We start from the raw sequence: 13,109 nt of genomic DNA, 5'->3' as shown, positions 1-13,109 counted from the left end.
ATTTCAGGTGCACGTGGTGACTCGACGCCATCTTGGCGGCGTGCCTGACCGCGTCAGCACCACCAGCGCCACCAAGCAGGAAAGCCGAGAACTACAGGTAGAAACCTGTAAGAATAGAGTCGGACACTGTGACCCGAGGGAGAGCGCCACCTGGAGGTAGAGCGCGAAACCAAGGGCAGGGAACGACACCAACGGCAAACAGGACGAATCCGCAAAAGGAAGAAAAGGAAAACGGAGCCGAAGAAAATGGACAGCTACACCGAAAACGAGGTGGTGGAGGAGACGCCCGCAAAATGGGACGAGAGGGACGACAGCAGCGCAGATCGGGTGAAGGCGCACACCCTGGAGATCGAAAAGGAGCTGGGGACGATCGCGAAGGCGATCAAGAAGGAGCAAACGGAGAAAATTTCCTTCACGAAGGAAGAGCAGAAGAGGATCCTGGAAGCATCAGGAACCATCCGTGCGAGCGTGATGCAGCTGCTACTGGAAGTGATAGCGGCCCAGCAAGCGCAAAAACGAGCCGAGGAGAGGGCGGCGAAACAAGAGGAAGAGACGGAGAAGCTGAAGAAGCAACTCAAGCGTCCGGAAGAGAGCGGGAAAGGGGCGAAGCCCCAGGTAAGTATGAAGACAAAGGGGGTGCAGACGGAAGGGGCCGCAGGGAAAAAGGCGAAGGAGGTGCAGGCAAGAGAGAGACCCAAGAAACTCAGACGAGGAAAGAAACAGGTTTGAAAGGGGAAGAGAGGAAGACAAAGGAGGGTCAGCCAAAGAAGGGAAACGCCCAAGAGGGAAGCTGGCAGACGGTCTCCTACGCTGCAAAGCTGAAAGCGAAGATCCCAGTGAAGGAGGAGACGACAGTGAAAATGCAAGGAAATTCAGCAGAGGAGGTGAAGGCAAAACTGGTGAGGACGCTCGACATCGAGAAAATCGGGGGACCACTGAGCCAAGTGATCCCCACGAAAAGAGGAGAAGTTGTCCTCGTGAGCAGGAACGAGGAACAACGAAAAAAGCTGAAAACGGTGTTGAAATCGACAGAAGGAATCGAGATGGGGTTGAGGAAGAAGCTGAACCCCACAGTCCCGCTGACCGGACTGGAGACAGGATGGAAAGAGGAGGAGATTGTCGAGGAGGTCTTCCAAAAGAACGGTTGGATCCAGAGCACTAGCACAATGGAAGAATTCAAGGAGGCCTTCAAGTTCTTGGCCAGGAAGCGGTGCCAAAAGTCACTGAAGAAGAACCTGACGTTCGCGGTGGAACCACGCCTCCACAAAGCCCTCATCGAGAGGCAGAAGATCGTGGTGGGGCTGACCATGGTCTTCGTGGAGATGGTCCAGGTGACACGCTGCTACAACTGCAACGGCCTTGAACATATCGCCAGAAGTTGCAAGCAGAAGCCGAAATGCCACAAATGCGGCAAGGAGGGTCACAAGATCAAGGAATGTAGGGCAGAGAAATCGGAATGCGGGAACTGCAAACAGATAGGGCACAGAGCCTACGACAAGAAGTGTCCCACGCTGAAGAGGGCACTCGAGTGGAAGATCGCCCGAACCGCGAGGTGCTGAACACCCAAGGACTACGGGATAGAATTAAGGTTTTTCAGGCAAACTTAGGAGCTGCTCCAGAGGATGGCGGAAGAAGAAAAAGTGGACGTGGTCCTCATCCAGGAGTCCTACTGCTACATACCGGCATGGGCCGGATGGAGCAAGTGCGGCGGGGGACGTTCGGACAAGATCGCAACGATGGTCAGGACCGGACGGCGGTCGATTGAATTAGATCAGTTTGCAGGGCCAACCAACAGGACGGTGATCGTCGAAGGGGAAAGAGGCGACATCGCGTTTACTAACGTGTACGTCCCTCCGAAAAGATCCTTAGGAGGAACTCTAGCGAAGCTGGATGCACTCCTGGCGAGCAGGAGAGGAAGGCCGACCATCATCGGAGGCGATCTCAACGCGAAACACCCTTAGTTGGGCGGAGAAGAGGACGACGGGAGGGGCCGGCAGGTGATCGACCTGGTCGGGGCAGCGAACCTGGTAGTACAGAATGATCCGGACTCGCTACCGACATTCGAAACTGCTAACGGGAGAAGCTGGATCGATGTAACTTTTTCCAGGGACGCAACTGTGGAGGACTGGGAGGTCCGGGAGGAGGAGACCCTCAGTGACCACAGGGGCATTTCTTTCAGCATCATCACAGAGGAAGAAAGAACGGACAGGGAAATCGACAGAAAGAGATTCCTGATGACGTCCCAAGCGGACTGGAAACTCTTCCGGGAAACGCTGGTCGCCGGCAGAGAGGAGATTCAGGAAAAAGAGACGGCGGAAGGAGCGGCCGCAAAATTGCAGGAGCTGGCAATGCGGGCCTGCAATTCCAGCATGGCGCGGAAAGCCAGAAAGACCAGAAAGAACAAAGTCTGGTGGAACGCAAGCCTGGGACGTCTCCGAAAGGAGAGCCGGCAAGCGAGAAGGGAGGCACAACGGGAACAGGACCAAGAACGGAAAACAACACTTCTCAGAGAATACAGAAGAAAGAAGGCGGCCTATGGAAAGGCAATCAAGGAGGCAAAGATCTCATCGCTGCAGCTAGACACGCGAACTGGAGGGAGAGGGGAACCGCGGAATTTGAGGGCAAAACCGTGTTCGCGGAAGGACCACACCCGGCGGAGCCCGAGGGGAAACGGCAGAGGCCATTCCAGGAGCGAGTTTCTGGACGGATGCGTCTCAGGGAGACAAGGGGACTTCGTTTGCAGGACGGCTACCCGATGCATATGGCAGAGCTATACGCGTTGGGGATCGCAATTAAATCTGTTGCAGGTCAACGAGGAAAAAACTTCAACTTCGTGACAGACTCTAGAGTGGCTCTAGATATGTTAAGGAAGAGGAAGGGAGGTGCAGCACACGCCATACTTAAGGAGGTGGAGAGGATCGAGACGGAAGGCGCGACGGTGAAGCTATGGTGGTCATCGGACCGCAACAGGGGAATCGCCGAGGCCGACCGTATAGCCAAGAGAGCCAGAGAAAACCCCGAGGAGTTTCCGGAGGATCACGCTACCATCACCGGGAGAATGATCAAGAAGGAGGCGACAAGGGTGGCCATGGCGAAGTGGCAACAAGAGTGGGACCAGGGCGACAAAGGAAGAGTGACCCACGAAATCATCGGAACGGTGGACAGAAGACTCAGAGGATGGAGCCACAGGGCGGTCTTACCCCTGACAGGACACGGGCCGTTCAGGGGTTTAACCTGACAGAGACAACGGGTGAGTGTGTTTGTTCCACAGAGGCGCAAGACACGGCGAAGCACGTAATGGAAGGCTGCGAAGAACAAGGAAGGAGGAAAGCCAGAAGGAGGTGGAGAAGGCGACAGGAGGCCATGGGCGGTCCAGTCATCTTCAAGGTGACAGCACAGACCAGCGAAGAAGAGGTGAAAAACTTCAACAAGTTCGCTGAAGAGGTAAGGATGGAAGAAGAGCTAGAGGCCTAGGAAGAAGAGGACGGGAGAAACAGGTGGGAAAGGCATGGTATAAATACTGGTAGTTGGAATGAATGGGAGAGAGTGAATGAAGGGTATGGCACTGTCGGCTGTGTATGGTTTTTGGGATGGGTTCCCTGACGGTGGTTCCGGTGGAGAACAGGAGAGTGGAAAGATGCGGCCGTATCTCTTCGGAGTGGGTAGCTGGGGTTATCCCAAAAGCAGTAGCGGCTCGTCAAGATCAAAACCGGGTAGGCACCAGCAATTTTTTTGGTCAGTCACTTGGTCAGTTTTTTCGCGTTTTTTTTTTTTTTTTGACGTTGCACCAGTTCAACGGTGGTGATGGATATAATGCTTATTATTACAAAGGTGAGACGTAATTTCAAGATGTTTCACTTTTCCCTAACCTGGACGTTTTGAAAATGACAGCAACATTAAGAAAACAATATGATGCATTGGGTTTATTATGGAAAATAAACGACAACTCTTGCTGGCACAAAAAAATTACAATATAAATTAGACTTGATAATTGCACAATTTTCCCGTACGCTATTCTTATCTCAACTTTTCTATTTCCATTTTCCGAGCGGGGACTATTACGAGCGAGAACCTGGACTTTTCAACGTGGTATGGCCGTTGCCGTGGGGTCTATTACGGTGGCAATGTTTTGTTTACCGAAAAGAACGAATTTACAAGCAAAAGCAATATGCTCTTTACTCTTATTGTGCTTCTCTAACGCATAATTCACGCCCGCGCCGCTTTCCAACCTTTTCGACACAACCATTGTGTCCGTTAATCGCTCATAGTCACAATAATCATAATATAAAATAAAATTTACGACTACAATGAAAATGACAAAACTACAGAGGCATTGCCTCGAGTTGCACTTTGCTAACACGCAGTAACCAATAACAGTGTATGACGGGTTGATGATATTCAGTTCTTTATTCCACCAATCACACAGCTTAAGCGGAAAAATGAAGTGGCATATTTTACGGTGCCTCTACGGTACGCTGAATGCTCTGAATAAGTCTACGCTCTGGGCTCTGCAGTCCGAAGCGAAGGCGCCGAATGCAAAACGCGCCAAATACAAAATACATAATTAACACATGCAACAGTTATTCTTCGATAATAATTAATTCAATGTAGGTACAAAATAAAAGTATACAAACATAAAAATATTTTTGTACTAAAAAAAATCAAAAATTATCTATTAAAAAAGATTTTGGTTAGTAAGGTATTTGGTGAGGCACTGCCTCCCCTGCCTACCCAGAGAAGCCGCCCCTGCCCAAAAGCATATATCATGTCCCTACTGGACACCCGCGGGGCTACCTCGCCATATCAGCTGAGGAGTTGGGTTCTGCGAAGACCCGTTGGCCGAGGAGCGCTCCCGGGCTGGACGGAATAACTGTCGAAAGGGTTATTAGAGCACCGGAAGTCGCCCTGGCGTTCATTCTCTTCAACATGATCTTGGCCAGCGCTTACCATCCCTTTGAGTGGAGGACGATGAGGACGGTGATGGTCCCTAAGGGGGGAAACCGTGAGGACCCCCTTAATTGGAGACCGATTACCATCGGATCCTCGCTACAGCGGTTGCTACACAGGATTGTTCACCGGCGGATGGACGGGCTTGTGACCCTGAACAAGAATCAACGGGGCTTTGTCTGCGTTGATGGCACCCTGGCCAACGTCCTGGTCCTGCAGACTTTTCTTGATTATAACTCGACGAAGCGACGTCTGCACGCTCTCGCTTCCCTTGACCTGAGAAAGGCCTTTGACTCCGTTTCCCACCACTCCGTGGCCCCGGCGCTGCTGAACTTTGGGATCCCAGAGTACCTACAGCAGTATATTACATCAACATTTACAGACGCGTCCTCAATTATATTTCTTTGGGGCCGGGAGGTCGGTACCGTTGGAATGCGTAGGGGTGTTAGGCAGGGGAACCTGTTGCAGCGCCTCCTTGCCTGCCCACTGAAGCCCCATCCCCAATGTATTCCGTTCCAGGATCCGCAAGCTGGGTGATGCGGCGTGCGGGTGACCCCGTTATCGTGGCCGCCCTCTCGTCGGCGACCGTTGCCCGTCTGCTGGGAAGGCTCGACGCCATGTGCAGGGATATCACTCCCGGAGAACACTACCATCGAGCTATCTCCGGAGGATGCTTCTCCGCCGGCCTCCAGCAGTCGTCGGCTGATTGTGCTTCCAGGCACTGGATTAGCCACCCACCCCCTTGGGGTCCGGGGGCGATTGGGTGTGGGCAGTACACCTCCGAATGGCGAACCTGCCCACTGTTGGCATTCCATCGAACCCAGTGGAGCTGAGGAGGTGTAGGGGGGGCTGCGACGCTGAGGAGACCGTATGCCACATCCTACAGGCGTGCCCCATTGCCCATGACTCCCGCGTCCATCGCCACAACTCAGTGGCAACAAAGATCGCAGTCCAGTGTCGGAAGGATGGGAGGGAGGTTCTGGAGGAGCCCCATGTGCGGCATCCGGACGGCACACTATATAAGCCGGACCTGGTGGTTTTTCGCTCCGCCACTGATGCCGTGGTTTGCGACATTCAGATCTCCTGGGAGGTTGGATCTAGTTCGACCTAGGTGTTGCATCGCAAGAGAAGGATATACGACAATCCCAAGTTCCTGGAGGTCGGAGATGGCTTGGGGTGGCGTTCGAGTTCCTGCCCCTGATAGTTGGGGCCAGGGGCGTGTGGCCCGCCTGTAACCAGCCAACGCCCCGCGCCTTAGGAGTCCACGCCGGCCTGAGGAGGGCGTGTGTGTCTTGAAGTGGGGGTGCTCCGCTCATCGATCGTTTATGAGGCGGGTGTGGAAGGATGGTGCCACCGTGCGATTCCGGAGGGGCGATTAACAACAGCAACATCAGCATTGACTTAGCGCCATCCATCTGGGGAAGATGTGTCGTGTTATATTATTATTATTTCACTGTTTCATATATACAGTGTGATTGAAAAAGAATGAGGACAATTTGAATTTGGCGCCTAGTGAATAATTTGTCATGTTGGTAACAAGTATTGACAGCAAAAATAAAGCTTGATATGATCATGGGCGTATCTACGGGGGAATTGCAAATTGGTGACAATTGACCCTGGTTTGACGGAAACATAAGGATAAATCTTGACAGCGATGCTCTTCTGAAGCAAAACTGCCACACACAAAACATGAAACGCACTATAATTTATGGCGCCAAATTCAACTTGTCCTCATCCTTTTATAATCACACTGTATATATATATACAGTGCATTTTTTTTAACTGTTGCCATAGGGAATTGCATGGTAAAACTTATACCCCCCTGTTAACTTTTGTTCTGATGAAAATATTCAAACCATTTTTGGAACAAGGTTTGAAGATTTTTTAAACTATCGGACAGAATACAATGCAATATCCTAAACTGTCGAAAAAGTTGTGAAAAAAATATTTTCTAGCGCGCCGGAATGATGGTACGTCGAGCGGCCGCCAGGATAGCGTCCCTGTCGGCTCAACCAGCCAGCACCTGACCATCTCCACTTTTGACTTTTGTCACTTTCATTTAAAAAATAAATAGCGAGATCTCCTCGAGGCTATGATTAAAATAAATAACAAAATAAAATATAAAATCTAATTTTTGTTCCCATACCGTCTACTACGTTTTTGTCAAATTATTTACGTTCATTAATTTCAATTTTGAAGAGTAAAATTAGTAAAATAAAACTGCTTGTCGTTGTTCAAACAATATGCATTACGTAGTCTTATTAATGATCTATTACAAAAATAAAAATTAGCACCAAACCTGCAGTGGATCATAAGTTAACAGAGGATATTATTTTTACCATTCAATTATGTAATTCCCTATGGCAACAGTAAAAAAACGCATAAGAGGTCAACCAGAAACTGTGGAGAAATTAAGGGCAAGAATAACTGAAGCTTGTAATTCCATTACAGTGCGACATTTACAAAACACGCGAAGAAATTTTCAAGATCGCTTGGGACATTGTCCAGCAGTCGAAGGAAAACACTTTGAACAATTCCTTTGACAATTTCTGTTAATTTCTGAGTTACTTGTGCGTTAACGTTTTTACATTTTGTTTTTTTTTTTAACAAATTAATGTTTAGATGTTCTGCCATCCAAAAGCTAATTTAATCATAGTGATCAAAGTGACAAAAGTCAAAAGTGGAGATGGTCAGGTGCTGGTTGAGCCGACAGGAACGCTATTCTGGCGCCCGCTCGACGTACTATCATTCCGGCGCGCTAGAAAATATTTTTTTCACAACTTTTTCGACTGTATAGGATATTGAATTGTTATCTATCCGATAGTTTAAAAATTATTCAAACTTTGTTCCAAAAATGGTTTGAATATTTTCATCAGAACAAAAGTTAACAGGGAGTATAAGTTTTACCATGCAATTCCCTATGGCAACAGTTAAAAAAAATGCACTGTATATATATGTATTGACATTGTATTATCTAAATACCACCACTTACGGTGTAAGTTATATTTACAGAACCCTGGTTTCTTCTAAATAGGGAGTCCGCAAAGTTATTTTGTCATCATTTTACTAGCTTTCAAATTGCGACCACTTGTAAAACTAGGAATGCTTGTTCAATGTATGTCACAATGAATAAAGTTATCAATAGCCAAATGCCTCGTCATCTAATTAGTGACGCGCATGAATGGATTAACGAGATTCCCACTGTCCCTACCTCGAGCGATCGAGCGGTCGAGCAGAGCGGACGTACTTGAGAGCGACTACCAGTTGTCTAGAGCACGTGGTTTTGTTTTTGTAAAGTTTGTTTTGTGTGTTTGTTTTCTAAGTGCCTTGTGTGCTTGGGGGCTACCGCGAGACAGCTTTCAAAGCGAAGTGTGTGAATTGTGGTGAAGTGGGTCTGTAAACCCGTAACTTAGGTTACGGCAGAGCAGCCACCGAGCGGCGGTTTGCGCGTTGTGTTGTGCCGTTTGTTGTGCTTCCCTGTGCCTTGTGTGCTTGCGAGTGCCGACCTACGTGTCACAACAAGGGGGCTACATCTGTAGCAGCGTCGAGAGTTGTGCAACAAGTGTACTTCGGTATTATTCGAGTGCCCTGTGCGCCCGAGTGAAGCTGAGGACACCCACACAACAAGGGGGCGACGCCCAAGGTAAGTGGATTACAGTTTCCTTTCAGGGGGGCTGTAGAGAGCGGCGTTTCTGTGGTCCACGTGTCGAGAAGTCCCGGAACGTTCCAGAACGTTCCAGAAGATTTCGACGCGACACAAAAGAGGGGTCGCGCAGGTAGGCGGTTAACCATCTGTTGCAGGTAGAGAGCGGAGTTTCGACGGTCCACGGGTCGAGAAGCTCGGGAACGTTCCAGAACGTTCTAGAAGCTTTCGACGCGGCACAGAGGAGGGGTCGCACAGGTAGGCGATTAACCAGCTGTTTCAGCTATCGACAGCCGGAACATTCCGGAAGGATCAGCGAAACCACGGACCGCGATGACGGAGATCGCGGAAAAAGCGGGGGCCTCGGGGCAAAACCCGGACGAGAAGCGGGCGCCCGTCCCAACAAACTGGGAAGAACGGGAAGCGGCCTCAACCACGACAGCGGAGGCGATGGACACGGGGGCACCAGCAGCCGCAGCAGCGGAGATCGGCGCAAAGAGAGCGCGGGACGAGGCGGAAGAAAGCGGAGAGGAGGAGGCCCCAACCAGGACGAAAGTCCTGATAAGAGGGGCGGAAGCAGAGGCAGAGACCCCGAAGAAAACAGGGGAAAAGAGCGGAGACACCAGGCAACTCCAGCCCGGACAAGGTTGGAGGATCGAGGCGGCAAGAAGGAGAATCTTCACAGCGCTGAAGAAAATCACAGGGGCCACCAACAGGGAAACGACGGGGAAGCTGACCTTTCGACGGGACGACCAGCGTCAGGTCCGAGAAGCGCAGGACGAAATCCAGGAGGCGGTAAGCGACATGCTTATGGAGGTCGTCCTGGCAAGAGTGTGTTGCAGGTAAGACTGCAGCGGATGGAGGCCACAGCAGGGAGAGACACGAGAGGACCGTCTCAGAAGAAGCTGGACCAGCTACGAGAGGATCTGGCCAAGGAAGCTGGGGTGGAGCCACCAGCGAGGAAGGGGGCCCAGCCACCGACGGAGCAGTCGAAAACCGTCGGGAAAAAGAAGGGCGCCAAGAAAACCCAGGGAGGTCAGACCAAGGGGGCGCGGCAACAGGGTGGCCCAACCGAGGGGGCGCAGCCCCAGGGGGGGCGCCAAGGGGCACCGAGCAAGGGGGCGCAGCCTCAGGGGGGCTCGACCAATGGGGCGCAGTCCCAAGGGGGGCAGAAAGCCCGCGTGGAGGAAGTCCACGAGACCGTCGTCGCGGCAGATTCGGGGTGCGGGTTGAAGAATATCCTCCTAACAGGTGGACATCAAAGTGATCGGGGGCCCGGTGGCCCAGATGAGCACCCGGAAGGACGGGTCTGTGGTCCTTGCCTGCAAGAGCAAGGAACAGAAGGAGAAGGTGGAGCAGGAACTGCGCAGGAGGGAGGGAGTGACGATGAGGGACATCCCAAGGATGAACCCCACACTGACCCTGACAGGGCTGGAGGCGCACTGGAGCGCCGAAGATGTGGTGGCGGACGTCCAGCAAAAGAACGACTGGCTGCACGGAGGGCAGCCGCTGGAAGAGTTCCGGAAGAGCTTCGCGTTCCTCACCAAGAGGAAGTGCCAGAACGAGAGGCGGCAGAACATGGTCTTCGCCGTGGAACCGAGAATCCATAACGAGGCAATGGAGAGAGAAAAGGTCGTCGTCGGCCTGACCCTCTGCTTCGTAACGGAGGAGATCCGCGTGAAGCAGTGCTTCAGGTGCCATCGTTTCGGCCACATGGCGAAGGAGTGCAAGAACAAGGAGCTGTGCTTCAAGTGCGGGAAAGAGGGCCACCGGAAGAGCGAGTGCGGGGCGGAGGCCAAGAGGTGCCCGAACTGCATCAGGGCCAGGAGGGGGCAAACGAACCACTGCGCGACGGACAGGAAGTGCCCAGAACTCCAGAGGAGGATGCAGCTGAAGGCGAGCAGAACCGCGAGGATCTGAACGGGACAGGTGAGTACTCGCATAATGCTCGGGACAAACTTGTGGTGTTTCAGGTGAATTTGGGAAAAGGACGGGAGGCGACGGACCTGTTACAGAAGACGGCGGAGGAGTAGAAGGCGGATGTGGTCCTCATTCAAGAGTCGTACTGCTACATGCCGACGTGGGTCGGATGGACCAAGTACGGCGGGGGCCGCACCAACAAGATCGCTACGTTGGTCAGGACCGGACGGCGGTCGATCGAGTTGACGCAATTCACAGGGCCCACCACCAGGACGGTGGTCATCGAGGGTGCAAGGGGCGACATCGCGTTTATTAACGTGTACGTCCCTCCGAAGGACCCGTTAGAAGGAACTCTGACGGTGTTGGAGGAACTTCTGGCGAGCAGAAAAGGAAAGCCGACCATCATCGCGGGGGATCTCAACGGGAGACATCCAGCATTCGGGGGAGAAGAAGAGGACGTCAGGGGCCGGCAGATCATCGATCTAGTCGGAGCAGCCAACCTGGTAGTAGAGAACGATCGGGACTCAATCCCGACGTTCGAAACTGCCAACGGGAAGAGCTGGATCGACATTACACTTTCCAGGGACACGACGGTGGAAAGCTGGGCAGTCGGAGAGGAAGAAACGCTCAGCGATCACAGGAGTATCTTTTTCAGCGTGGACATCGGAGAGGCGGGAAACGACCAACCAAAGGAAAGGAAGAGGATCATGATGGTGCACCAGGCAGATTGGCAGCTGTTCAGGGACGCCGCCATCAAAGGGAAAGGGGCGATCTTCGAAGAAGACTCGGCGGAAGACATGGCTTCCGTCCTCCAGGGGTTGGCAATGCGGGCGTGCATCCCGTGCGGGATCAGGAGAGAGAGGAAAAGTGCGAAACTCAGACGGATCAGGGCAGGAGTTCGGAAGGCGAGGAGCCAGATGCAGGGAGAAAGAAACCAGGAGCGCCGAACGGAGCTCCGAGAAAACTTCAAAAAGGAGAGGGCAGCCTACAAGATGGCGATCAAGGAGGCGAAGATCGAGGCGCTCCGGAAGGCCCTGGCTCAGGGAAGTCCGGAGGATCCGTGGGGGCTCGCGTACAAAGTGGTCACCAGCAAGAAGAGGGGAGCAGCAACGCCGTGGATGACGATCCAGGACAGCGAGGGGAACTGGGCCGGAAACCGGACGGAAACCGCGATGGCACTCATCCGGAAGTAATTTCCGGAAGATGATCCAGGAGCAGACACGGCCGAGAATCGCGAAACGAGAGCCAAGAGGCCCGAGTGGAGCGACGACCAGGCCAGAGAAATTACCCAACAGGAACTTAGGAGGACCATCCAGGAGAAACCGAAGAAGAAGGCGCCAGGCATCGATGGTTTTCCGTCCGCAGGACTCGAACATCTGTTCGAGGCCGTCGGAGGAGATATGCTCGAGGTGTTCAACCGCTGCCTCAAGGAGGGGAGGTTCCCAAGAGTATGGAAGCAGGCGGAAATCGCCTGGATACCAAAACCAGGAGGGTCGGGGCTCAGGCCGGTGTGCTTATTGCCCACGATAGGAAAGGTGTACGACAAGATCTTGGCAACAAGACTGACGTACCACCTAGAGGTGAAAGGACGGCTATCGGACAGACAGTTCGGATTCAGGAAAGGCAGGGGGACGATCGCGGCAATCGACAAGGCGGTCGAAAGTCTCAGGAAGGCGAAGACAGAGTCGAAGCACGCGATCATGGTGGCATTCGACATCAAGAACGCCTTCAACTCGGCATGGTACCCCGCACTCGTGCAGCTGCTCGCGCGTAGCGGCTGTCCGGGGGACCTGGGGCGGGCCATCGCGGACTTTCTGCAGGATCGCAGCGTCACTTCAGAAGGGGTGACGGTCAGGACGTCGAGAGGCTGCCCACAGGGATCGTGTTTGGGGCCCATCCTGTGGCTGCTAATCATGGAGGATTGGTTTGCAGGGATGGACGAGGTAAGACCAGGGGAGGACGTCAGGGTCGAGGTGCAGGCGTTCGCGGACGACCAGGTGGTGCTGATCTCAGCGAGCTCGCTTGCAAAACTCGAGGCAGCCTGGGACAAGACATGGGCAGCGTGTCAGCAAACTGGAGTACGCCCCAGAGAAGACGACCGCCATCTTTGTTCCGGCCAAATCAGGCTTGGTCAGGTTCGGACAGAACAGGAGGACGCTCGTCAGGAAGAACCCAAGGCTCCGAATGGGAAACGGCAACATCCGGATCGAGGAAGCTGTGAAGTACTTGGGGGTGGTCATCGACAGAGGTCTCCTCTGGGTGGAACACGCCAGGTACGTAGCAGGGAAGGTGATGGCGGCAGCGCACAAGGTCAGGGGAGTGGCGGGCAGGACCTGGGGTACGGACCCTGAGGGAGATTTACGACGGAGCCATAAGACCGGCACTGTTGTACGGCGCGGGCGTCTGGGGCGAGAGGTCCGAGGACACCCGAATCCAGAAACGTCTACGGGCGGCACAGAGGTCGTTTCTCCTGGGGATCACCAGGGCTTACAGGACGTCGTCGAACGTGGCCCTCGAGATGCTGGTGGGTTGCGTTCCGCTACACATCGAGGCAGCATCCGCCCACTCAACGAGGGTGGCCAGTAAGTCTCGCGGTTTC

The sequence above is a fragment of the Tenebrio molitor genome, chromosome Y (assembly GCF_963966145.1).
Source record: "Tenebrio molitor chromosome Y, icTenMoli1.1, whole genome shotgun sequence".
In the NCBI taxonomy this organism is placed as follows: Eukaryota; Metazoa; Arthropoda; class Insecta; order Coleoptera; family Tenebrionidae; genus Tenebrio; species Tenebrio molitor.
The sequence above is the reverse complement of the archived record's forward strand: the minus strand, read 5'-3'. Positions refer to the sequence as shown.